The sequence below is a fragment of the Halichoerus grypus genome, chromosome 10 (assembly GCF_964656455.1).
Source record: "Halichoerus grypus chromosome 10, mHalGry1.hap1.1, whole genome shotgun sequence".
Lineage (NCBI taxonomy): Eukaryota > Metazoa > Chordata > Mammalia > Carnivora > Phocidae > Halichoerus > Halichoerus grypus.
Genome location: NC_135721.1, coordinates 138,100,903 through 138,126,594, shown reverse-complemented (window position 1 = coordinate 138,126,594; position 25,692 = coordinate 138,100,903). Strand labels below are relative to the sequence as shown.

General features: G+C 58.7%; 1 long non-coding RNA gene across 2 annotated transcripts; it reads left to right on the top strand.

Annotated features, from left to right (window-relative positions):
* Positions 1–16,332: 16,332 nt before the first annotated feature.
* On the top strand, positions 16,333–23,430 carry LOC118543965 (uncharacterized). Of its 2 annotated transcripts, none has more exons than XR_013442122.1 (8): positions 16,333–17,406; positions 17,507–18,527; positions 18,694–20,017; positions 20,812–21,463; positions 21,579–21,694; positions 22,494–22,533; positions 22,822–22,962; positions 23,302–23,430. It is a non-coding gene; the product is annotated as an uncharacterized LOC118543965 (long non-coding RNA). The 2 variants fall into 2 exon arrangements; XR_013442123.1 differs by having other exon boundaries at positions 22,781–22,962.
* The last annotated feature ends 2,262 nt before the right edge of the window (positions 23,431–25,692 follow it).

The window sequence follows — 25,692 nt, the reverse complement described above, 5'->3', positions numbered from 1 at the left end:
GCCCCTCATCCCTGCCTCCTTGGAGTGGAAATCGGAGGCCCCCAGTGCATCCCTCAGCGGTGCTGATTTCTGAACGTCCCCCTCAGTGGCTGGATCCTCATCAGTGTTTGGCAATGGCCCACTTGGGCTTGGAATAAGAGGGGCTCCCACCCAAGAGCCACATTGTCCCCAGAGAGTGGTGGCCACAGGGGACGAGGGGAGCCAGGTCCTTGGGGCATTTCCACTGGGCTCTGGATTAGGTGTAAGTGATGCAGCATGTGGTCCAGCCTAGGTGTTTGGAAGCTCAGTGGCCCTCTGGCCCCTTCTGCTGGAGGCAGGCAGTGTCCCAAGAAGGGGAGGGAGTCGGGGCTCAGGTGTCTTCTGGAGGGGAGGCGGCAGCTAGAGGGCCACGTGCGAGGCATGGCCATGGCCGGAAGCCCAGCTCTAGGGGCCGGCAAGCCTGGGCGTGAGGGGCCAGAAGGTGAACAGCTCTGGGGACGGTGTGTGTTCAGGGGGCCCCTCTGGCGGCTGGTGGGAAAAGCTCCTACTGTCTACTGCACTAGCCCAGGCAAGAGGTGGACCTCAAGTCAGAGCGAGGCCAGGAACTACCAGGGGTGGCTGTGGTCTCACACAGTGGACCCTGGGTACTCCTTGGGGCCAGTCCTTCCTGGGGACATTGTCAGGGGCCATGGCAAGGGGGCAAGGCCGAAGTGCCAGCCTCAGACCCCACGTGCCAAGCTGCACGCCCACTTGAGTTCCACTGGGAGGTGGCCCTGGATGTGGGGCAGGCTCCTGCCTCCAGGTGAGATGGGGATGCAGCCTGGCTTCCCTTCCACAGTAACAGACGCTGGGTGCCAACCAGTGTTACCCAGACCCCTGCCTGGGACTTGGAGGGCTGTGCTAGCACATTGGTCTCACGTGGAGTGCCGGAGAGAGAGCTGTCCTGTCCCCGTGGATGCGGGGTTGTCATGCTGGGTGCCGTGTGGGCCTGGGCACCTCTGAGACTCTCGGCCGTCCTGTCTCTGTCACTGGGCTGGACTGGGATGTCCAGTCCTGGCTGGGGCCAGCCCCTGATGTGGGGAGTTATGGTGGATGCCCTTCTCCCCAGGGGTGAGACAAGCCAGGCCTCCCCTTGGAAGGTTACTGTTGCTGACACCCCCCAACCCGGCGCACTTTGACTTCAGCGGAGGAAATAGGGGTCTTTCCTTCCATGCCCTGCTTGCTCTGTGACCTCAGGCAGTTGCTCAACCCTCTCTGAGCCTTGGACTCCAAATCCATAAAGTGGGTGAAGACCCCCTTCCCGACTTAACATCCTGGGGTGGGGTCCTCATGGGGCCAGGGGGAACCAGGAGGGCCACGTGCTAAGTGACATGTGGCCTACACACCTGATGGTGTTCTGCTGTAGGGAGTGCGGTCATCTGGTACTGCTGGCCCCGGGTCACACACCTGGGCTGTGCACACGCACATCCGTGTGTGCATGAGTGTGTGTTGGCGTGTCTCTGTGCATACGTGCACGCGTATATGCCCATGCACACAGATATGCACGCATGTGTATTTGAAGGCATGCGCACACGATGCGTGTTTGTGCATAGGCACGCACGTGTGGGGGTGGGTGTTTAGATGCGTGCATGCACTCATCTGTGTATGCATGTGTGTGTGTGTTTGGGTGCATGCGTGTGTCTTCATGTGTATGTATGTGCAGATGTTTGTATGTGCAACTGTGCGTGCGCACATGCTCTGGTGAGCCCCTCTGCCTTCACGATGGCCTCTGCTTAGGGCTTGGGCCTACACCCACGCACAGCACGCACCATGGGTGCTGACACGGGGCTCCTGGGCCTTTTTCCTGGGGAACCCGTGTGTGCACGGCTCACACATCAGTGCGTGTTCCTCGGAGGAAGAGCAGACGGGCTTTAATATATGGCCCTGAGCCGGGAGTGAATAACATTAGTACCCGCGGTCATGCGGCAGGGTCATAAACATTTAATCTCCACCAAAGGGCAGAATGAAATATTGTTTGATATCATTTTTAATAAAGAGAATAAATTAGGCCTAACTACCAGGCGCATCTTTAACTGATGGTCACCACTCAGCACGCAGCACGAATTGGCCGGCAGACGCCAGCAGGGTTCGGTCGGGGGCCGTCCACTCCCGTGACTCTGGGCCGCCCCCAGCACCTGGCTCTGGCCCTGCCCGCGCAGCTTGGATGGGAGCGGGAAGCGGAGGCTCCGGCGGTCGCTGTTCCCGCGTCTGTGGCATGGGTCACAGGCTGAGCAATGACGCACACGGCCCGCTTCTCCTTCTGTTTCTCTTTCTTATTCAGAGAAACCCTTGCCACAATGTCGGGGGATTTCTTCAGTTGGGGATGAGAAACGCCGTATTCAGCAGAAAGCGATGCTCTCACCCCCGGGAGGGAGGGAGTTGGGAGGATGCACCCCTCCTCCTGGCACCGCGCCCACCACAGTGCTTGCGGAACACACAGACGGCAGGACACCCGCCAGGAACACGCGCGCGGCCCCTTGCTGTGGACGCAGACCGACACGCACGTGGGGATGGGCCCCGGCCGGCTGGGGGAGGCCCGGCACGCACCCAAGTCAGCCCCAGGCGTGTGGAATCAGGGGTCAGCTCCCTGGTGTATTTCTATGCCCATGGCCTCTTCGTGTGGACGGAAAATGCAGTTAGGACACGGCGGAATGTTTGTGATGTGTGTTCTGCAGGAATAAAACAACCATTGCATGTATTTTGTTCAAAATGGGGGTGGAAATATCAACCATGCTGAGAGACCCCCGGCCTGGGGCTGCGTGATCTGGCACATCTGGGTTGTTATGACTTGCACTGTGCCCCCTCTTTGGTCTTGGTGGGGGCGGCTCCAGCCATCCTGAAAGTCCCGAGTCTGGTCTGTGTGGGGCCTGACGTCCCCTCGAGTTTGCCCGAGCGCAGTCTCAGGTGCTCTGGGTGGTGGGACCAAGAGCTGCCTCTCTGGGGGGTGGAGGGGGTCCTCACTTTGCATTTCAATGGGTTTTTATTAATCCACTTCTGCATGCACATGCAGGGCGTGATTTCAGCAGACTTCGGAGATAAAAGAGAGAACAATGTCATTGTTATTCCCGGTATACAGATGTTTATTCTCCCCCCATTTCCACTGCTGTCTAGTCAGTGACGGCATAAATAGGACGTGTCTCCTCACCGTCTCCGCGAGCTTTTGTGCTCCGGGACAGCAGCCTATTATGATGTCACGCAGCGGGACAGTAATAACCGCCCGCGAGGGAAGAGGCGCACTGTGCGCTGGGGGATCACTCACTCTGGATGGGCCCGGGGTGGGGGCCTCCCTGCACCTGGGGTTCAAGACCCAGAGTGGGGCCCGGCCCGGGGGCCTCGGTCCGGCAGGCCACAGCAGTGAAGGGCAGGGACCTCCAGGGTCACAGGGTCAGCAGGTCATCACGAGGTTGTCACCGTGCTGCGTTGGACAGTCTTCTCTTCATGGACACAGAAAAGATTTGATGGCATTAAACTTCCACAAAAGGTATTTAAAAAGCCTTATAGCGAATCAGGAAGAGAAGGAAATGTTCTCAACTTGACGAATGCTGGCCTCCCGGTGCGGGGGACCGAGGGGCCAGGGCACCAGACACAACAGCCCTCGGCGGACAGGACGCTGAGTATGGTGAGACAGGGTCAGCCCGAGGGCGGTCTACAAGGTTCCTGGATTCAAGACAATATACACAAATCCACCGTGTTTTAAGTACTGACAGCAGAAAGGAAGAGAAGAAAGACAAGAAACCCCGTTTACAATAGACATCAAAACATGAGCCACACCAGAATAAATGTAACAAATGGAATTCACTTATGGAAACACTGTGCCCTGAACTGAGGAATTACAATGTAAATATATACAAACCATACCCATGGAAGGGACGATGTCGTAAAGGTGACAATTTCCCTAGATTTATCTGTAGATTCAAATCCAACAAAAATCCCACAGGGGAAGGGGTGTGTGTGTGACAGAGACAGAGAGATGGGGGAGACCGACTTTACCAGCTGCCTCTGAAATGTGTACAGAAGGTCCAAAAAGCCCAGAATGGGGCAGACGTCTGTGAGGAACAGATAGGAGGGCTGGGTCCAGAGATGGTGACAGGCTCGTGGAGCGGGGAGCAGGTGGGCGGATCCAGACACCTGCCCACAGAGACACCGCACAGGTGACCCAGGGAGGTGGCCCCTCAGCTCGTCAGGGGGAACTCAGCTTCTTTGAAACTGATACCCACACAGAAGAAGTTAAATTTGTCTCTGCCTCACACACAAATCAACTCTAGGCAGATGATAAACCTACGTGAAGAGCAAAACTACAAAACATTTAGGGACAATATAGAAAACCATCTTGATGACCCCATGGTAGGAAAAGATTTCTTAAACAAGATCCCATAAAGCATTAGCCATAGTGAAAATGTTGAGAAAATCGTCTACATTAAAACAATTCTGTTCAGCAGAAGATACCGCAGAACAAAGATACTGTAACGCGTAAAACTGACAAAGGAGTCAAAACCAGAATGTGAAGACCTGCAGATCCGTAAGAAAAAGACAACTCCATAGCAAAATGGGCCAAACCCTTGAAGAGTGTTGCCCCTCAGCAAGAGGAAGGAGCCCTCAGACGTGACCAGATGCCCCGCCTGGCACGCAGGGCAGCGCAGGTGTGGACAGCCGCGGGCGCCCTCCCCAGCCCATCAAGCATCGGGGTGCAGGCGGCAGGCTGCTAGTGGGGTGCAGAGTGTGCAAGGGAACCCTGCACGCCCAGCACACAGCTCTGCTCATGCCCGCAAAGCCCTGGCAGCTACCAGGTGTCCACCAACGGCTCATTAGTGAACGGCAGCCATGAACAGAGGGAGCGGCTGTCACCCACACTCGCGGGAATGGACTTTAGAAAGACGGTGTTCCGTGAAAGAAGTAAGTCACAGAATCATATACCAAGAGTGATTCCATTTATAGAGAGGTCCAAAGCAGGCAGAATTTTTAAACTCTTTTATTTAGGGGGCATACACATGTAAAACTACAAAAGAAAGTGAGGACCCAGCCATTCCACTTCTGGGTGTATGTTCGCAAGAACTGAGAGCAAGGACGTGAACAGCTGTGTGCACACCCACGTTCACTGCAGCGTTATTCACAATGACAAGACGTGGAAGTGAGTGTCCATCAGCCGATGAACAAACACACGGTGTGGTCTGCATGTCCACACAACGGAATATTACCCAACCTTATAAAGGAAGGACATTCTGACACCTGCTACCATATGCATGGACCTCGAGGACATCTTGCTGAGTGGAATAAGCCAGTCAGTAAAGGACAAATACTGCATGAGTCCACTTACACGAGGCACCCAGAGCCATCACATTCATAGGGACAGAAAGTGGATGGTGGGCGCCTGGCCTGGGAGAGAAGGAGGGGGTGTCCGTGTTTCATGGGGACAGTGTGTCAGTTTGAGAAGGGGAGAAAGTTCTAGAGATAGATGGGGGATGCAATGCAACCGTATAAATGTAGTAATTTCACTGAACTGTATGCTTAAAAATGGTTAAGATACACATGTTATGTTATGTGTATTTTACCACAATTTTTTAAATTGAGGGAGAAAAGAAAGTGGGGGAATAATGGTTAAAAAAAAAAAAACAGGTGGAGGTTCTATCTGGAGGGAGGACAACATTCTCTTTCTGATCCTGGATGTTCGACTTGTAGTTCCTGAAAACATGTACTTTTTACAGACTCATCTGTGATAGGACATTTCATGGTACGTAGTGAAAAAGTAAAGCAAGCCAAGGGAGCCCACCTTCGCCATGCAGGCTATTCTTTGTGAAATTAGCTTGTCGTGACTTCTTTGGGGAAGAAGCTTCTTTGGGGAAGAAGCACTGAGAGGAGCCCAGCGCTGCCTCCTGCTGAATTCGAGCCCAGCACGCGCTGTCCGGAGGCAGAGTTCTTGGTGGTCCCGGGGCAGGAACGGCAGCCTCAGCACTTGGCAGCGGACTTGGAATCTCGGAAGTGGAAAATTCGCTAGCTTCTCAGATTTTTCACTCGACAAGATATTTCTCTGAGGAAATGACAGCATGAGATCCAGGCGTTGCTGTTTCTTCTGGGAATATTGTTGTTGTTGTTTTTTTAAGATTTATTTATTTATTTGAGAGAGGGAGAGAGTGGGGGAAGGGCAGAGGGAGAGAATATCCGAGCAGACTCCCGCTGAGAGTAGAGCCCGACGTGGGGCTCAATCTCACGACCCTGAGTTCATGACCTGAGCCAAAACCAAGAGTCAGATGCTCACCCGACTGAGCCCCCCAGGCACCCCTGGGAATATCGTGTTTTTGGTTACGTTCAGAACTGAGTGCAATCCAGAGGCAGAGAGAAGCCTATTGGATAAACGTGCAGGTCGTGGGGGCTCTGCTCTCAGCAACCAGCTTCTGCCCGGCTGCGGCTGGCTGGGCACGTCTCATAGGGAGCGCGGTTCCAGGTTTACAGAAACAGAACATCCAGGACCCTACACAGCCTTCTCCACCTGCTCAGTTTCCCTGTAACCAGCACCGGCCTGGCGGGTTACATTGTTCCAACCGATGAGCAAGATCGATACTCTGTTACTGAGCAAAGTCCATAGTTGCCGTCAAGGTTCACTCCCGGGGCGTGTCCACCCTTATGCAGGTGAGAGGTCTCACTGCCCCAAAGTCCCCTGTGCTCACCTGCTCGTGCCCGACTCCCACCTCGGGCAACCGCGGGTCTCCACAGGGTGGCCGTTGCCAGGCCGTGCTTGCCACACTGGCTTCTCCCTTCACTCAGTGACGTGCACGGAAGCTTCCTCCATGGCTCTTCATGGAGTGAGAGCTCATTTCTTCTTAGTGCTGAATATTGCACCGTTCCTGGGCTTTCCCCAGCCACACGAGGCTTGGGGACCAGCTAGTCAACACGGACTGGGCTGGCCACCCCCAGACTCTGACCTGCCTCTCACTCACAGCCCTCACTGCCCTGAGAACACGCAGCTCCTTTGGTTTGAAGGTCTAGTGCAGGTTCTCTTGGTGGACCCCCATTTCCTTTGGGATCTTTGGGCAGAAACATTTTGTCTCTGTGTCTCTGCTGGCTGATGGTCCTTGAGCAAGTGAGGGGTCTACCTCACTTGCTTGTGATGGGGAGGGTCTGCCTCACCTGTCTGAGATGGGGAGGGTCTGCCTCACCTGTCTGAGATGGGGAGGGTCTGCCTCACCTGTCTGTGATGGGGAGGGTCTGCCTCACCTGTCCGAGATGGGGAGGGTCTGCCTCACCTGTCCGAGATGGGGAGGGTCTGCCTCACCTGTCCGAGATGGGGAGGGTCTGCCTCACCTGTCCGAGATGGGGAGGGTCTGCCTCACCTGTCCGTGATGGGGAGGGTCTGCCTCACCTGTCCGAGATGGGGAGGGTCTGCCTCACCTGTCCGTGATGGGGAGGGTCTGCCTCACCTGTCCGAGATGGGGAGGGTCTGCCTCACCTGTCCGAGATGGGGAGGGTCTGCCTCACTTGTCCGAGATGGGGAGGGTCTGCCTCACCTGTCCGAGATGGGGAGGGTCTGCCTCACCTGTCTGTGATGGGGAGGGTCTGTCTCACCTGTCCAAGATGGGGAGGGTCTGCCTCACTTGTCCGAGATGGGGAGGGTCTGCCTCACCTGTCCATGATGGGGAGGGTCTGCCTCACCTGTCCGAGATGGGGAGGGTCTGCCTCACCTGTCCATGATGGGGAGGGTCTGCGTCACCTGTCTGAGAGGGGGAAGGTCTGTGTCACCTGTCTGAGATGGGGAGGGTCTGCCTCACCTGTCTGAGATGGGGAGGGTCTGCCTCACCTGTCTGAGATGGGGAGGGCCTGCATCACCTGTCTGAGATGGGGAGGGTCTGCCTCACCTGTCTGAGATGGGGAAGGTCTGCGTCACCTGTCTGAGATGGGGAGGGTCTGCCTCAGCCACCTGTGAAGGAGAGGAACCCTGATGGTTTAGAAGTATCTTGGAATGCTCAGGCTCTGTGGAGGCATCAGTGGTCCATTCTGAAGTGTGATTTGTAGTTGCCCCACTAACTTCACCCGAGGGTTGCCCACAGGCCCGTAGAGCTGTCTCTCCTCCATGAGCTCTGCAGGCGAGGGAGGATGTGGGCTCATGAGGCCCCAGGAAATCAGTCCTGTGCTCAGCAGAGTTGGGGGTCTTCTGCCCTCATCTCTTTCATTAATAGATATTTAAAAAGGCATGGGGGCGCCTGGATGGTGCAGTTGGTTAAGCACCCGTCTCCTGATTTCGGCTCAGGTCGTGATCTCAGGGTCGTGAGTTCAAGCCCCGCGTTGGGCTCTGTGGAGCCTACTTTAAAAAAAAAAAATTATAGATAGATAGATATTTTAAATGGCAAATGCATTAATCCCCCCCAGCTTATAATGGGCTCTCTCCTGTTACATTTTCAATTACACCCCATCCCTTTCTCATTAGACAGTAGCCCACGTTCATTAAATGCAGAACTAACTTCCCCCGAGCAAAACGGGCCTGGTTGCAGAGGGTGATGATTGAATTTTCTTCGTCTCAGAGAATTTCATTTCCTATCCTGGGGCAATGGGTCTGTAAAGGAACTCCACTTACATGACTCATTTGTTGAGCGAGGGAGCCTCCCTCCAGGGGACCGGCTGGGACAAGCCGCAAGAGAGTGGAGGGCCAGGCTGGGGACCCGCGCACGCCAGTCCTGTGTGCGGGACTGGCTGGGCTCTGGGGCCAGGATAGCAGGACGTATCCGCGGGGGCCAGCTTGACCCTCACTGACTTGAGCGCCCTCCTGTCAGGTGAGGACAGCCAATCCACCGCACGTGGCAAGGCCTCTGGGTACCTGTGCCCCTCGAACCCTCCCGCAGAGCTGAGCGACACCTCGGGCCTGAGGCTCACCTACTTGCTCTTCCCTCATAAACCACCCAGAACCTGTCATCCGGTCTCCAGGGCCGCGTGATTTGAGTGCAAGGAGGAGCGAGACGCGGGCAGAGCCGCTGAGAGCCGGCCGGGGTGGATGGCTGCCATTTGGGAAACAGTTGTGTGTCTCGCCCAAACCTAATGAACCCACCGAGCCCGGGGCCTGTGGCCTTCCACGTGTCCTCCACCCTGGCAGCCGCTCTCCTGCTCCCGAGCCTCCTCGGTGTGTGAGCTGTTCACTCACTTGCCTAATCTCCTTGGACATCCCTGGCCCATCCGAGACCGCAACACCAGCCCATGGTGCCGCGTGCACCTCTCCTGCCAGGACGGCCTCCCTGATCTCCCAGGGCTTCCCCTGATGGGAACACGCCTAGCCCTGCCCGCGTCTGTCTGCCCCCGCCCCCCTGACTCAGCTCCACGCACTAGTTTCAGCCACCCGGACCTGCCCCGCCTCTGCATTTGGTCATGTGGCCAGCTCTGGGGACAGGTCTCAGGGCCACAGAGAAGCAAGCTCTGGGCACCGTCACCCCTGTCCACAGCCTCCCTGTGCATAGCTGCTCGGTCCCCTGCGTGGATCACCTCTCTCCTCCCGTCTGCCACCACCTGCCCCAGTGCCGGGTGGCATTCACTGAGACCGGACATGCAGCAGGGGACGCCAGACGGAGCTGAGCGGGGGCAGGGGCAGATTTGTATGGACAGACCGAGTGGAGGCCACGGCTCCCTTACTTAGTAAATGTGGGGGGTCAGAGGGGTTCCCGGGCACATGGGAGTTAGGAGCGTCCAACCCAGGGTACCCATGCGCAGGGCCTCTGCCCTGTGTCGGGAGGGGACTGGGACAGACAGGTACATCCTCAGTCTGCTGGGAGCACCCTCGAATCCAGGGGAGACTGAGTGGGTGAGGACAGGACTCGGGAGAGAGGATGGAGATAGGTACGGGGGGGCTTGCTGTGGACTAGGGCTGGCTGGGGCTGCATCAGAACCTTGGCCCACAGGCAGGAGAAGCATTTGCTGGTGGGGGACAGGTGGTGGCTGAGGTGCCGTCTGTCTGTCCGTCTGCAGCTTGGGTGTCCTGGCTGTGTCCACCCTCTGCGTGCTCACCACCCCGCTCCTGAGGCAGCGTCGGGGCCTGGTTTGTGGACACAAGACGCCATCGCTGGGCCGGAGCGTTGCCATGAGCCAGGGAGGCCCTGATTCCCCACTGGAGGGTCCACAATCCATCCCCCAAGCTCCTGTGCCCAAATTACGGGGTTCGTGACATGACCTTGGGCTGGGACGGCCACTGCTGTAAGTGTGAAATTACTTAGTGTGGAGCCCAAGACGCTGGGGGGGGGGGGGCAGGCCCTGTCAGAGCAAAGCGCTCCGTTTCCATCCCCTGTTTCTGGCCGGGATGCTTCTGCAGGGGAAGGTAGCCGATAAATCACGGGGTAAGGTTGAATGGGGTTTCAGAGACCCAGGAGGCACGCTTGTACTGTAAGGACGTCCCACACAGTGTTTGGGACTACCACAGAGAAGTGCTGCTTGTCTTCCTGAGATCTGAGTTTAGCTGGACACCAACCATTTTCAGTCACCCACCCTGTCGACCCTAACAGTAAAGGGGCCGATGTGTCAGGAAGGGCCAAGCCTCTGCCTCAGTTAACCTGCAGTTAACCTGAGGCTCAGGTAGCCTGGTCCTGTGGCAGGGCGCGGGGTCCTGGGGTCTGCTACCGCCCTGTGAACCCACAAGGAAGAGTGGGTAGGCCCGGAAGCTTCTGGGCCCGGCTGGGACCCTGAGAGCGTCATCTGGGCTGCACCGAGCAGTGGGTGTTTCCGGATACCGTGAAGTGGGTGCACACGGACCTGTGCATGGACCGTGATCTCGAGGCCAGGCAGCTGGACCCTTCGTCTCTGAGTTGGTGACAGGAGACGCGGTCCTGGAGAAGTTTGTCACTTTCCTTCTGGTAAGTGTCTGCACACCGTTGGGGTCATACCACATGGAAGGCAGGGCAACAGCCCCTCCTCATCCAACCCCCAGAACCTGTGACTATGTGAGCTCACGTGGCACTGGGGGAGTTGATTAGGGACCTTGAGACGAGAGACGATCCTGGGCCCCCGTGTCTGGACATGACCACAGGGACCTTGCAAGGGAAAGGGGGCAGGAAGGTCCCGGATGTGCCGAGGGAGAAGAGGTTGGCACAAAGTGAGGGAGGGCCACATGGGGACCGTCGTCTCCAGAAGCCAGGAAAGGCCAGGCATGGTCCCCCCTGGGGCCTGTGCAGAAGGCAGAGCTGGCCACACCTTGACAGTGGCCCAGGGGGCCAGGCTGGACGTCTGACCCTTGGAACCAGGAGCTGACGGCCATATTGTAAGTTCATGGTCATCCGGCTGCTTGGCTTCATGTCAGAAGCATGCCTGGGAGCCATGGCCCCATGGACGACGAGATGCGGCTCATGTGCCTGGCCCTCCTGCGGCTCCGGGTGTCCCCTGGGGTCTCCAGTGCTGGGGGGGCTGCCAGTGCCCAAGAGGGGCTCCTCCATTGGCTTCCTCTGAGGCCCACTGCAAAGAGAGAGTTCCAAGTCGGTTTGAAGGGCAAACAGGGGCTTGTGGGTGAGGCGTCTGTGCCCAGAACAGACTCCGAAGGCCGCCGTCCTTCCAGTGTCCTTGAGGCCTTCCATCTCTGCCTTCCTTTTGTACTTGGAAACTTCAATTCCAAAGCCAGAAAACAGGGGCATCTGGGTGGCTCAGTCGGCTAAGGGTCCGACTCTTGATTTCAGCTCAGGTCATGATGTCAGGGTCCTGAGATCGAGCCCCGTGTTGGGCTCCATGCTGGGCGGTGGAACCTGCTTGAGATTCTCTCTCCCTCTGCCTGTCCCCTACCCTCCCTCACATGCTGTCTCTTTCGCTCTAAAAAACAAAACAAAACAAAACAAAAAACAAAGTCAGAAAACATATCCTGATTATTTTGGAAAAGATGGAGACCATCCCAGCTACACAACTGTCAGGAAAGATGCCCATTTGAATGGAGGGCCATGGTCAGGGACCCTCAGCTGGAGGAAGGTCTTCTGCTCAGACCAGGTCCCCAGAGCTGGGAGGACAGGGAGGGGAGGCCCCAGCTGCCAGGGGGTTCCTCCCCCAACCTGGGCACAGAGGTGGTGTGTGCATGTGCGTGTGTGTACGACAAAAGGGAGGCCTAGTGGCAGAAGTGGAACTGGGCCCATCCACAAGCCTGCAACAGCCCTGGCCAGCACGAACCTGCTTCTGATCCTCCCAGGGGAGGGCACCTGAGCTGGGCAGCTGCCCAGCCCTGGGGGCGGCCCCCTTGCTTTGGGGCTTGCTGCATCCCAGGGCCCGAGGACCACCGAGTTCTCCTCCCAGGCCTAGTGCAGGGTTCGGCAGGCATAGCCCCCACCTTGGAGGCCACCCTCAGACTGGCCGTGCTCCCTGCCCCCACCACAGTTGTCACTGTCCCTCCTTTGTACCCTGATGAAGGTCCGTCTTGACCAGATGCTCCCGTGAGGCATCTGCGGACACAGGAGGTGCGGTGGGGTCGGGGGTGGTCCTCTCTCTGCTCTGGGAGTGGGCCCAGCAGGAGGGAAGCGTGGCGGCAGCCAGGCTGGGGGCTGCATCCCGGCCAGACTCCTGCTTCTGCCAGAACAAGACAGACTGCAGGCCCCCAGCTTCCGTGGGACCCTGACCTCCTGGGCCCTCTGCCCCCCGCCTCCCCGCCGGGGCCCCCGCTCACGGGGTGTGCTCAGAGGGCTGCTCAGGCTGACGGATGCTTACAGGTTTTTGGCGGACGAGTGTCCACCTGCATGTGATCTGGGGGTGAGTGTTACTCAGGGACGGGGCTCGGCTGCAAATCTGGGCCAGACCGTTGTTTGCTTCCGGGTCCCCCCACCTCATGCCACGTCCGTGACATAAACATCGAAACAGCTCGTGCCCCATTATCAGAACGAGGGCTCCCTGTCCGATGCTTTACACACACCTGTGAACACACACAGGGCAGCCAGGTGATGCACACACGTGCTCGTCCACACACGTGTGCACACAGATGCGTGTGCCTGCCTGCGTGTGAGCACACGCACACACGGTGATGTCCGCACACGTGTGCATGCGCTGTGCGTGTCTGTTGAGGCCCGAGGTGCACCGAGCCCGCCCCCTTCAGTCCGACGAGTCCCTGACGGGGGTTGTAGCCAAATGAAGATCCGCGTCCAACAGAACCACAGCTGCACTCCCTGCTCGAGAGACGAGGCGCAGCCGCTCGCGCTGAACACCTGGCCGGGAATTGCCCCCTGCGAACCTGCCCCCTGCGGGTGAGGGTGCTCTTCAAGGCTGTGGGGGCCCCGTTGTGACCAGGAAGGCAGCCGGGCTTTCGTCTGGGCTTTGGGGGTGAAGCGTCCGGATCTCGGCTGTCCTCACCTGCTACTGCACGGGGAGGCACGATCACGGGCTGATGGGCGCTCTCATTAGTGCTGAAGGGGCCCAGAAACGACCCCCAGCTGCCCCCCCAGGCCCCCACCAGCATCCCTCAACGGAAACAGGCCCCAGCAGACACGTCAGCCTTCAAGTGCGGTTTCAGGAAAGGCACATAGAGCTGCCTTTTCTCTAAACAGTAGGACCCCCCCACCACGCCGCGCCACGTACCCCCAGGGCCCAGCAGCCCCTCCCACGCGGTGTGTGAGCACACGTGTGCCAACCTTTTTTCCAAAGGAGAGCTTCCCGAACACGGCGCAGAACACGGGCAAACACCCCCAAGCCATAGCAGCAGCTGACCCTTGCCACCCCGGGGCTGAGCGCCGGCCGCCCCACATCCATGCACCCAGTCCGTGCGTGCAGGGAGCAGAGCGCCCGGTCCTCCCCACGGGCCGTCCTGAGGACGCCGCTGTGCCCGCCCCAGGAAGGAAGGGAGATTCGAGCGGCGGGTTCTGGGCCTGCGCCCCCGTCTCCCGACGTCCCCGGCGGCACCTCGGACATGCAGCTCAGCCTGTGTCTCAGACACAAAGGTCAGGTCCCCTCAGAGTCAGGGCAGACTCTGGTCTCAGGGAGAAGGGGTGGCCCCTGGGCTGCCGGGTGGCAGTCTGCGCCGGGCGACCTGGCCCAGAGGGCCCACGGGCCTGTCCATGTGGTGTTGCCCATGCTCTTTGTGGACCCCGCGGGACCCCGACCAGGGGATGACGGGAGCCTCTGTGCAGCGCGGACTGCACCTCCCCGCCTGGTCCTGCCGTGGCCGTGGGGAGTCCACAGCGTGGCTGGCTCCCTTTCCACAGCCCCTGCCCCACCCTAGTCAAGGTGTCAGAAGCACAGGGTGGGACTCATGCCTCCACCATGGGTGCGTTTCGGGCACCAGGGACGGGGATTCCACTGGTGAGTGGGGGGCAGTTTCCTGGGGTGTCTCTCTCTCTCTTTTCTTTTTAAAGTTTATTTATTTATAATCTCTACGCCCAACTCAGGGCTCAAACTCACGACCCTGAGATCAAGAGCCACAAGCTCTAGCAACTGAGCCAGCCGGGCGCCCCTCCTGGGGTCTCTTAGAGGAGTTCTCCCCCAAACAAAACGGTTGATGAGTCCCCTGACCCCTGACAGAAGAGCCTCGGGAAAGCCGGCTGCAACGTGTCCCGAGGGCCTTACCCGGTGCTACTGGGGACCGAGAGGGCAGGGGCATTGCCCCAGGACCTTGTGTCCCTGAGAGCTGGGGGGGCCTTAGGAGAGAGGACAGCCCCTCCCAGGACAGAGGCTCGAGGGGGCCGGGGACACCCCCCGACAGCCTGGTCGTCTCTGGAGCAGCAAGGACTGCAGTGACCTGAAGGAGAAGTGGCTGCAGGACCCCGGGTGGGTGCCGTGCAGGTCCCCCCACAGTCCCGGGGCACCCAAGCTCCAGGTGCAGAGGCGGAGAGTAGCTTCCCAGGCTGGGGGTTTGCAGGTGAGCAGCACGGAATCGGGGCCAGGAAAGCGCATGTCTGCAGGAGTGGCCGGACCACGCATCCCAGACTGAGCCAGGGGAGGGCGGGTGACCAGGAACAGGGTCTGGTGGGAGGGAGGTGGGCTAAGGCAGGACGTGGGACTGGGATGGCAGACGGTGGGGCCCTTCTGACCTCAGTGGCACGATGAGAAAGCCAGCACCTAGAGAGTCCCAGTGAGGCGCAGGCCCTGCGGGTCAGAGAAGGGAGAGTGGGGACCCTGCGGAGGACAGGGCGAGAATCTCGCAGGGCCTCCCTGCACCGGACGAGGCGGCCCGCGTGGGGTCTCCCCAGCCAGCCCCCTGCAGGGTGGGCACGAAGCCGGCGGCCCGCTGTCAGCCCGGGTGAAGGCCTGGCTTCGATCCTGCTGGGGAGGCGGGGCTGGCTCTAGTCCCATCCGTGGAGGAAGGGGAGGTCGGCAGGTGAGAGCGTGCCAGGGGCCCCCGAGTTGCCACACAGCCAGGCTGGCCCCGGTCGCTGGCCTCTGCAGCTTGCGTCCGGCTCCCACCCTGTGGAGGAGCAGCGTCCACGCCCTCCCCCGCGGCTGTCCTCCTCCAACAGGGGTGGGGGGCCGGCAGCCTGGGAAGCTGTGGACGAGGCAGCTTTCAGGCTGGTGACTGAGGAGCCGGCACGAGGGCCTCGCTCTGTCTCTGGAGCGCCCGTTCCTGGCTGTCGCTGGGTCTGTGGGCGTTCCGGCCCAGCGCTGCAGGCTGCTCGAGTGCTCCCTGCGTCCGTGATCCGTGATCTGTGAAAGCGAGGCCACTCGGGCCCACCGGGCGGGGCAGGGGAGTCCCGCCGCGGGCCCCCCGCACCCACCCACCGTCGCAGCCCCGTGCGGAGTGTCCTGGGGAGGCTCCGAGGGCCCCGAGGGCGGCCCCGTGCCCGGGGAGCAGCCCCAGAGCCACCGCACATCGAGGACACGCTGCAAATGTACCCGCGTGTGCAGAGGGGCCGCCGGAGAGCAGAGCTGCTAATGAGGTTGGTGAGCGGGTGCCCTCGTCTCATCCGCTCCGGCCGGCTGATGCTGCCGGGAGGAGCGATGGAGGAGATTGCTTTTTTTTTAATTACTCTGTTAATTGATATAAAACAAAAAGGACTCAGATTAGTTGCATGCAATTAGCAAATTAATTCTCGGCAATTACAGACTTAATAATGGAGCGGCTTGGTGGTCACATGTCGGGCTCTGCGGCTCATGGACCGTGTTTCCCTGAGAGAGAGATTTATGGAGAGGCGGAGCGGGCCTGTGGGGCCCTCGGTGAGGCGTCGCCCCTGCCCACGCGGCCGACCGCTCCCAGCTGTCCCGGGACGTTCCAGCGCTCCCGCGCCCGGCCGGGTAGAGGCAAGGCCTGTGGGTGTGCCTGTGGGTTGGGGTGGGGGCATTGTGGCCGTGGTCTGCTTTGGGGTCCTGGCTCTGCCCGCGTCCACCACGCACAACCCCGCTTGAAGGCAAAAGGGCTGGGGGCCTCAGACCAGGCGGCTGCTGGGCAAGGGGGCGCGCGGTACGTGCCCGCATGTGGGGGCAGGGTTGGAGCAGCTCAGCCCCCGGAGGCCCTGCTGGCCCAGCACCCCCCATGCCTCGGTGACCACCTGCCAGGTGTAACGTGCTGGGCCAGCCGTCCCCAGGGTGCAGGTGACAAAGGCATATTACTAGCAGAGATCATGGTGCTGGGGGTGGATCCGGACTTAAATTTGGACCCTGCAACGGCCCGGCGGTAACCTCCGGTCTCCACCCCGCTGTCTGTGAATGGGAGGGAGCCCCTGCGCCTGGCTGTGTGAGTGCCACGTGGGGGTTGGGGTCCACTCAGCAGGGCCAGCGTCACAGAGGTCGGGCGACACAGGGCAGGCACTCCTATCCCTTCCTGCCATAGCAGCTGTGGGCCTGACCCGGCCACTCCCCGGTCAGTAGAGGCCCTCCTGCCGTCCCCCGGCCCTGCCCCCTCCCGCAGAAACAGCCATCCCCCCACCCCGTCTCCCACGGCGCTCTGCTTCCGTTCCGCTCCCCCAGCAGCCAGCCTGAGCTCCAAACAAGAATCCCGGCATCCTTCTGGGCTCCTCGTTGTCCACGGGCTGTTGGGCTCTCGGCTTAGGTGCTCCCTCTTCTGGGAAGCCCTCCCTCCCGTGTTCCCCTGCCAGGCTGAGTGGGCATGCGAGCCTCCATGAGGCTGCCCGTGTCCAGGGCAGGGTCGGTCAGCAGCTCGGCCGGCCCCACGAAGCTGCCCAGCACAGATCTGCCATAGCCGGGGGCCCCTGCCCTCCATGTGCAGGACCTCACTGGTGAGCAGGAGGGATCCCAGCACCAGCCGGATTTCCCCCAAACCCCCAAAGCAGGGAGCCCCCGATGGAGAGCCCAGCGGCCTGTTCCAGGCCCCGGCCGTGGTGGGCACTGGCCGTCCTATAGACGGACTGAGAACAGCAGGAAAGGGCCCCAGAGGCACCGCCCCCAGGCGGCGGTCACTGCAGCAGCCCAGACAGGGCCTGGGCCCCAGAGACCCCTTTCCCCGCAGGAGCCACGCTGGACCCGGCGTGAGGGTGGTGCCCACCCCCCATGTCTGGAGGCATGCGGCCCCTCTGACAGGTGAGTCTGGTCTGTACCTGTGTGTGTAACTGCACGGCCTCACCCTTGACTGCCCCAAGACCCCTGTCGTTGTGCGGAAGGACGTGCTGATTGCTTCCAGATGCTGTGTCTGTCTGGCAAGCGTGGTAACCCCACAAGTCGTTGGGCTATTAAGTGGCGGAGGATCATCGGGAACTGTGGGAGGAGAGCACATACCCCACAGAGGCAGAACTTCCTCACGGCCAGGCGTTCATCATTAACTCAATCCCAGGGATCGCGTGGTTGGCGTCCCTTGCAGGCCGCGGGGACGTCGCTGACGCCGTCTATGACGCGAGCTGCGTGTGGGAGCCCGGGGCAGATCCGTCCCCATCGCCGGGGCTGCTGAGGACATGGGGAGCATCCCTTTCCATCAGGACGCCTGCTCGTGCGGTGGCCTTCCCTCTGGGCGTCTGTCCCCGCCCGGCCACCCCCGTCTGGTGTCCGGTGACAGGGCTCACTCGGGCTGCAGGTGCGCAGCCAGTCGTCGGCCTGGAGCCCTGGTGCCAGGTGGACGGAGAGCTCAGCCCTGGACAGGCAGGTGACCCGTGTGCCAAGCCGGCGCCCGCCGCCCAGGCCCAAAGCCTTCCTGGAGGAACGGCGCCTGGACCGGACCCGCGTCCCCTCCTAGGAGGCGGCCGGCCTCTGTTCTTCTCCCTCGTCCTCTCCCCCCATGAGGCAGGAGTCAGGCTGATTGGTGCAGCTTCAGTTTCTGCAACGTTGACCAGGTCCCAGGGGAGGGGGCTTGGTGTCCCGCTTTCCTGGGCAGACCACCCCCTCAGAACTCCCTCTCTGCTCCTTTCTCCGAAGCACCGGCTGGATGGCGTGGACGCTGACATTTCCCCTGCAGCCCGTGAGAACGGGTGAGGGAGTTCACCCCCCCAGGAAGCTGCCTTCACCTCAGCCGCACACACACATTTAACTAAGTGACCCGCGGCAAACAGGATCGTCCCTTCAGACAGCCTGCATCTGGCCGGGCGCCCGCTGAAGCCTTAGTCCTCATCCGCCCGTCGGGGAGACAACGCGCACAGAGATGCTTGCCCCACGTGTGGTCGAGAGGTCACCGCATAGGCGCACTCTACGCCCTCGGCCCGCACGGCTTTCAGGTACCTGATTCTGCTGTCACCAGGAGGGAGTGTCCTCTCCTGACTTATCCCCATGGGGATAGTGATCCACTCTGATCTCATTCCTTGCCTATGGGTCACGGGAAAGGCGGTGGTGGCCAGGGAAAGAGGGAGGTGTCTGGCCGAGGCTCTGTGTCTCCTCTCCTAGGTGCCAGTTCTCACCTGGAGGCTGGGGCGCTGGGGGCATCTGCTGTGCCCACCCAGCCAGAGATAGTCCCTGAGAGTGGTCAGAAGCCAGGAAGAGAGGACAAGGGGCTGTCTGCACCATGGGAGGCTCTCCATGGAGAACATGGCCCCACGTCCTGCCTCTGCTCACGTCAGGCCCAGGCAGGGCCACATGGCCCTGGTCCCACACTGGAGTCCCCGTGTGTCCCCAGCACTGGGGTCCCTGCTCAGGGCTCCCGCTGAAACCCGGCATGTGCCCACCATCAGAGTTCGGCCGGGTCTGTACCCGTGGGAGGCGACTTCATGCGGCTCACCTGGTTTGCAGTTCCTTGAGTCCCGAGGTTGGACAACAACGTGTGGTGTGCCCAAGACAAGAACCCAGACTTCCTGACTCCCATGTCCGGGTCTCACCGACCCACTTTCCCTGTCTGTGGGTATCCACGTTTTAAAAATTTCCCTAGAGACAGGGGCACTTGGTCCAAATGAGCAGAGCCGGTGGAGGCCCGTGTCTGCAAGAGGTCTGGAAGGCCAGAAGATGACCGTCCCCAGAAAGAACGGCCCCAACCCTCCCTAGGGTGCCACGGGGGAACCCGCTTCCTGCCCCCCTCTTCCTGCGCCCCAGCCCCTCTTTTGTGAAGGGGGGCCCAGGCCCCATGTTGGTGTCTCTTGTGACTCTAGACAACAAGAGGGCCCCTCACCTTCCTACCTTGAGGCCCGGGGTGCAGCCTGGAGCTCCCCATGAAGACTCCCACTGGGAGGGCTCCCGAGGGGAGGCTGGGGCTCAGGGGCAGGCAGGGTCCTCAGAGGACGGCCCCCCAGACTCCATCCATGCGCAGCTTATTCTGGGAGTGGGCTGCCAAGCTATAATCACTTATGACAAATTCCTCATTGAATCGGAGCAGGACTGGGGTGGCGCCCATCTCTCTCCCCTTGGTGTTGCTATGGAAACGAAGGTGCAGGATGGGGGCACGAGGTGACTCCTGCACCCGGGGGAGGTGGCTGTCCTCTTCCTTCTTGCCCAGACCAGGATGTTGGTACCATGACCTCTTGGCCTTCCCTCCGGAGGCAGATTTTCCCTCTACAGAGCCCAGGCGTGAGGGCAGCCTCCTACATCTGGCCCGGCCCATGGTCAGGCTCCCTCCAGACAGCCGCCTGCTGCCCCCACCCTTTTCCTACTCACTGCATCCCCCACCTGGCTGGCCGGGTCATCTGGCACTGGGCCAGCTGACCACAGCCTCTGAGACCTCACGCAGCTGAAGACCAGGAGGCCGGGCTTCCCTCCCACCCAGCGGAAGAGAACGGACGAGGTTAGTAATGAGAAAGGGCTTGGGGTCTTTTGTTCTCTTTGTTCTGAGAGTTGTGACGAATGGGAACAGGACAGAGGTGCCCACTGCGTCTAGATCCAGGTCCTGGCTGGGCCCAGGGGAAACAATACCCACTGGGCTGTGGGCAGGTGAGAGGGCACCAGGGCCACAGTCCTGGGTGGGAGACAGAGGGACAGAGAGACCTTCCGGTGAGAAGCAGTGGCTCCAGGCCCAGCCCCACCACATGGCCAGGGCTACCGGGCCTGCCAGCCAGGCTTGCAGAGGCGGCTGGCTCTCAGGAACCCCCTTTTACTGGTGGCTGCTGAGCGCATGGGCCCAGACCCCCCACCGTGGGCCCCTTTCCCAGAGGGACCCTACCATCAGGATGAGGACCCTGCCCCCTTGTAGCTCATCCCCCATGCACATGTCGTCCTGGGCCCCCCACACATCCCACCCCCGTGGCAGCCCTACTTGGGCAAGTCAGTCAAGCAGAACTCTGCAGGATGCCTGGCACGCAGCAGGGCCGCATTGATGTTTGGGGCCAATGGACACATGAGTGCGGCTGCCGTCTGTGTCTGGAGATGCCCCAGACAGGAGGGCAGGTGAGGACCAGTAAGCTTGGAGGGTAGAGTACGCGGAGGGTGGCCCCAAAAAGCATTGTCCATGTCCTGACCCTTGTGAAAGGGACTTTATTTGGAAAAAGGGTCTTTGCAAATGTAATTAAGTTAAGGATCTCTAAGGGGGATCATCCTGGATTTGAGGTGGATCCCAACCCCAGTGACTGTTGTCCTCCTTAGAAATCAGCAGAGGGAGATGTGAGACATGCAGACTCCATGTGAAGGAGGAATCAGAGAATCGTCTACAAGCCAAGGACGCCAAGCACGCCAGAAGCCTGGAGCAGAGCGTCCGTCAGAGCCCCAGAAGGGACCTGTGACACTGGATTTCTGACTTCTGGTCGACCAGGACTGAGGAGAAATTTCTGCTGCTTTAAGCCTCCTACTTTGTGTTTTTTTGTTACAACAGCCGTGGGAAACTAACCCAGATGCTAGGTGTGCAGGGGTAGGGACCCCATCTGCGCCCCTCTCCCCAGCCTGCTGCCCATCTGTGTGCATCCCAGGCTGGCCGTTCACGGAGGTTGGGTGCTGGGCGATATCACACATTCCCAATGAATGCAGGTGGACCCGTGGTTAGATGTCACTTTTCTACCTCAACGTCATCTCCCTTTGAGAATTATCAGCCATCGTAGCCATTCACAAAATGCTGCAAATACCATCTACGACTTGTAAGCAAACACATCATTAGTCTGTCAGCCAAAGGTAAGGCTGCTTACCCAGCTAGTTTACTCCAGCTCGTGCAAGGGAACACGTAGGAAACAAACCACCATTTCCCTGTAATGATACCTGTATTTGGCAAAGTGCCCAACTCTGTGGAGATCCAAACAGTTTACAGGTTTGTTTACTTTCTTCTTTGCACATTTAAATTGAATTCTCCTGGCATCCATGCTAGATCACAGGAAGGAAATCGGAAAGCCATCCTTTTTATTCAGTCAACGATTATTTGTTAGCCCCTACCAGGTGTCCACACCGCACCAGCTTGGAGGTACCGCAGTGAACGTGAGAGAACCTGGCTGTGGGAACAGGCAGAAGTGGGCTTCTGACCGGGGAGAAAAGATGCCAGCAGGTGAGCCGATAATGCAGAGCAGATAACACCCAAGGACCCTCCATGAGGCCTCAGGTGGGACGTGATGCCCCTGCTTCCAGGCTGGGACCGAGACATACAGGAGTGATGAGCACACCCCAGTACTGGTGGGGAGTCAGAGCTAGAGCCCTGGTTTCCTGCTGAGTCAGGGGATGCTTTGAGGGGGTACTCTGGCCTTAGAAAAGCTATGTCAACCCCCGCCCCCATCCACAATCCCGGGGCCCCCAAGGAAACAGCAAACCCAGTGCCAGGGTGGAAGGACACCTGAGACCCGTGGGGTCGCTGTCCGAGGTGCTGAAACTCCTCCCAGAATCCCCACCCTCTGCCCACCAGACCCTTGGCCACCCCTGACAGGGGTCTCTTGGGGACTCACCCCTGCAATTATGATACCTGCACAGCCACCTGGCTCCTCACAGGTGTGCTCACATGGGCGTGGATTCCATTGCAATGAACTCCAAGGACGTTCTCAAATGTCCTTGAAATGTGCCCTGACATTCTGTTGTGTTTAATGAAATGAGAGATGAATGGCTAACAGACTGAGAGTTGGGGTGTGTTGTACCCTGTGCCTGGCTCTAGGCTACATGGGGGTACAAGCAGGAAAAATCCCAGCTGGGCCCCCAGCCTCACGGGGCTCACAGTCTAGTGGGACATTCTGTTAGTTCAAGAATGGACGTGTGATTATACCTGTTATGAAGGCCATGAGGGGGAGCTATGATGCATGAGGAGAGCACAGACGGGGCACCTGGCCTGGTCTGGGTCCCAGGAAGATTTCCTTGAGCAGGTGCACTGAGCCATGGGTGGCAGATGAGCTGGAGCTGCTGGTGAGACTTCTCCGTGGGATGATACTTGGTTTTAGCGCGTTACATGCCTGTGCATGTGTGTGTGTTTGTCTCTGTGCATGTGTGTGTTCATCTCTCTGTGTGTGCATGTTTGTCTCTGTGTGTGCATGTGTGCATGCATGTGCATGCGTGTTTTTCTGTGTGCATGCGTGCATGTGTGAATATGTATATGTGTGTGGGCAGGCATATGTGTAAGGGGAGGGGTCTCTATCCACCTGGCGCTGCTGAGATGTTGAACAAGCCATTCCTACCTGGCATGATCATGGGTAGTTCACCTCGTCAACGCTAAAAGAGGCCACAGGCCTGGCTTCCTGCCAGGGGCGGAAAATAAGCCCAGACCAGGACCGCCCGTTGGTCCCCTGCTGATGCGCTTATGACAACAGAGCTTCTGGGGGCAAAGCAGCAAGTAAGGTTAGTGCCTCTGGCTCAGATCCGTTCCCAGTTCCGATCCCTGAAGACACTTGATGCCTCTCGAGTGCCGATGCCTCGTCCGTTAGACTTTTATCCAGAAGCAGTGTTATGTTCCAAAGTATCTTTGCTCCAGTTTCCAAGTCCCAGCCACCCTAAACAAAAATACCTCAAAGGTGATCATGACACCTTGCTTTATCTGCTAAATAAGAAAGAAAGAAAAAGAAAAATCCCACTGGAAAGAGACATGGAAATTCACCTTGAGATTGTCAGCTCCTTAATTACATAAAAATTATAAAACTATAGCTCTTTTGATTACTTTTTAATTTCTATTTTTTAAAGATTTTATTTTTAAGTCATCTCTATACGCAATGTGGGGCTCGAACTCACAACCCTGAGATCAAGAGTCACCTGTTCTACTGATGGAGCCAGCCAGGCACCCCTCAGTTACTTTTTTTTTTAATAAAAAAGATTTTGTTTTTTAAGAAAAATTGTAAGTTTTCAATTAAGAAATAAAAAAATGTTTAAATAAAAAAGATGATTTTTTATAGCAGTTTACATTCACAGTTAATTACTTTTCAAAGAATCTTTGAAGATGGGTGTGGGTAAGCTGAGTCAAGGGCATCTGATTGGGTAAACTAAGGCAGAGAGTGTGTGTGGTGGGGTCACAGGCCAGAAGGGCACAGCCCATCTGCCTACAAGGGGAATCAGAGATTTGGGGCAACTATTCTGACAGTTTGTGAGACCCCCACAAATCCCCCAGTCTGCTGGAAACTCTGGTAAATTCCTGGCTGGTCTGTGGTCGGCAGGGTGGCACCGTGTGGGATCACCTGGATTGGAGGGCACCTGGCTGGGGGTCTCTCAGCTCCTTCTTGAGCTTGGTTCCCCTGGAGAAGGGCTGCCTCAGAGACCCCGGCTCTTCCTGACCAGTAGGGCCCCAGGCACAAGGGCAGAGAAGGACGGGAGTGGGAGCCAGGGGCCAGGGCCCGAGCTCTGGTGTAGTCTGGCATCGGACTCCTCCTCTGACCTCCAGCTGTGGTCCTTCCATCCTTCCATCGGGGGAATAAGTCATCAGGCCACCACCCAGGATGCTGAGGACAGCTGAGGACAGTCTGCAGTGTGCATGGGAGTGCTAATGAACAATGAGGATGAATGGTTGTCACTGCTGGCTACAAAAGCCCACCTGGCCCTTCTGCAGCCCCCAACTTATCTCCCTTCCAGCTCATCCCCTCTGGTCCTGCCCCCTCCTCGTGCACCTTTGCAGCTTCCTTGCTTCGGGAACCCCTTGCAATCTTTCCTTCCCCTTGCTGAGTTCCAAATGACCTGCAGGCTGCTTTTAGCCTGGTCTGCATGTCTCCATGGCCCCGTCCTCCCCCTAGTTTGCACTCCCATCCCCACCAGGCCTGGACGCCCACCTGAGATCTACAGGGAAGATGGAGCGGGTGCACCCCCAGGGGCTGGGAAAAAGAAGATCCACTCGGGGAGGCACCCAATGAACTCAGTCAAGTGACTTAGGGCTGGTCTCTGCAGCAAGCTGACAGAGGGCTAGGGCAGGATGTGAAATCGAGAGATGGAGGACAAGGATGCCGAAATTGGACCTGGCTCCCCACATGTGTCAGAGCCCAAAATGATCCCTTCTAGAATTTCAGCTTCTTTGGAGTTGAAAACTTGGCCCACAATATCCCTCTATGGCTCATTGCTCTGAACTTGTAAAATGCTTTGATGTGTGAGGCTTCTGTGGGTCTTTCCATCAGCTGCAAAATTAGGGGTATAATTATTAGTGGTGTGTTGTGTGTGGGTCCACTCAGGCCTGTCCTGATGAGGGTCCACAGCCTGAGACTGTGACCCACCAAAGCTGAGAAGCACTGCCCAAGGGATGCTCCTGGCTGGACAGTGAGCTTGTGGCAAAGACAGGGGTCCAGGATGCACCAGCTAGAGCACATCTCCCCAACCCCTGGCCTCTGCCTGGCTCACCATGGGGCCAAGATGTCTTTAGCACAAAAATGTCCGAACCTGCCTCCCCCGTCTGGTGTCTGCATCCAGGTCCCGAGGTGATGAGCTTCATAACAGCGGATCCAGTTGCTATCTGGTGCGCTTGTCTCTGTGAGATGGACTTGGTGTGGCCACCGTGGGACCTACTTACAGACATGCACGGTCCCGAGGTCACTTTCATTACAGTGAAATCTCATTAATGCAGTTCCCTCTGCTCTGAAGTGTGTGGCAATTTGGGCAGCAGCTGGGGGAGTTTGCCTGCATGCCCTCTCTCCATTGAGGGGCTGCTGTACAAGCCATGTGGTAAACAAGGTGCCCCCTGCTCCCCAAAGATTCCTTCAGGCATCAGCATTGATCGTGAGTACTCACCCTCCAGCCCTGTCTGCCACCCCCTGGACAGGTGGGGTCTAGAAAAGAGGAGAATGGGCTCCCAGGAAAATGTAGCCCCCACCCTCCTCCTGAAAGGACCCCTCTCTTGGGTGAAGAAATGTGGTGGTCCACCACGAGGCGGCCCTCCCACATGCCCAGAGAAAGGAAGCAGTGGACAAGGGTTTGGTGGCCACACTCAGGTCCCAGCGCTGGCTCCCTGCAGTCGCCCTCTCCCTTGGCTGCCAGAGGGGTCTGCCCCTGGCCCTCCATGCTCGAGTGTATGCCCAGCCCCACTTGGGCAGCATGCCTTCCAGAAAGGTGGAGGGAAGCAAACCCTAAGGTAGGTGCTGTCCAGTGGGAACGCGGGCACTG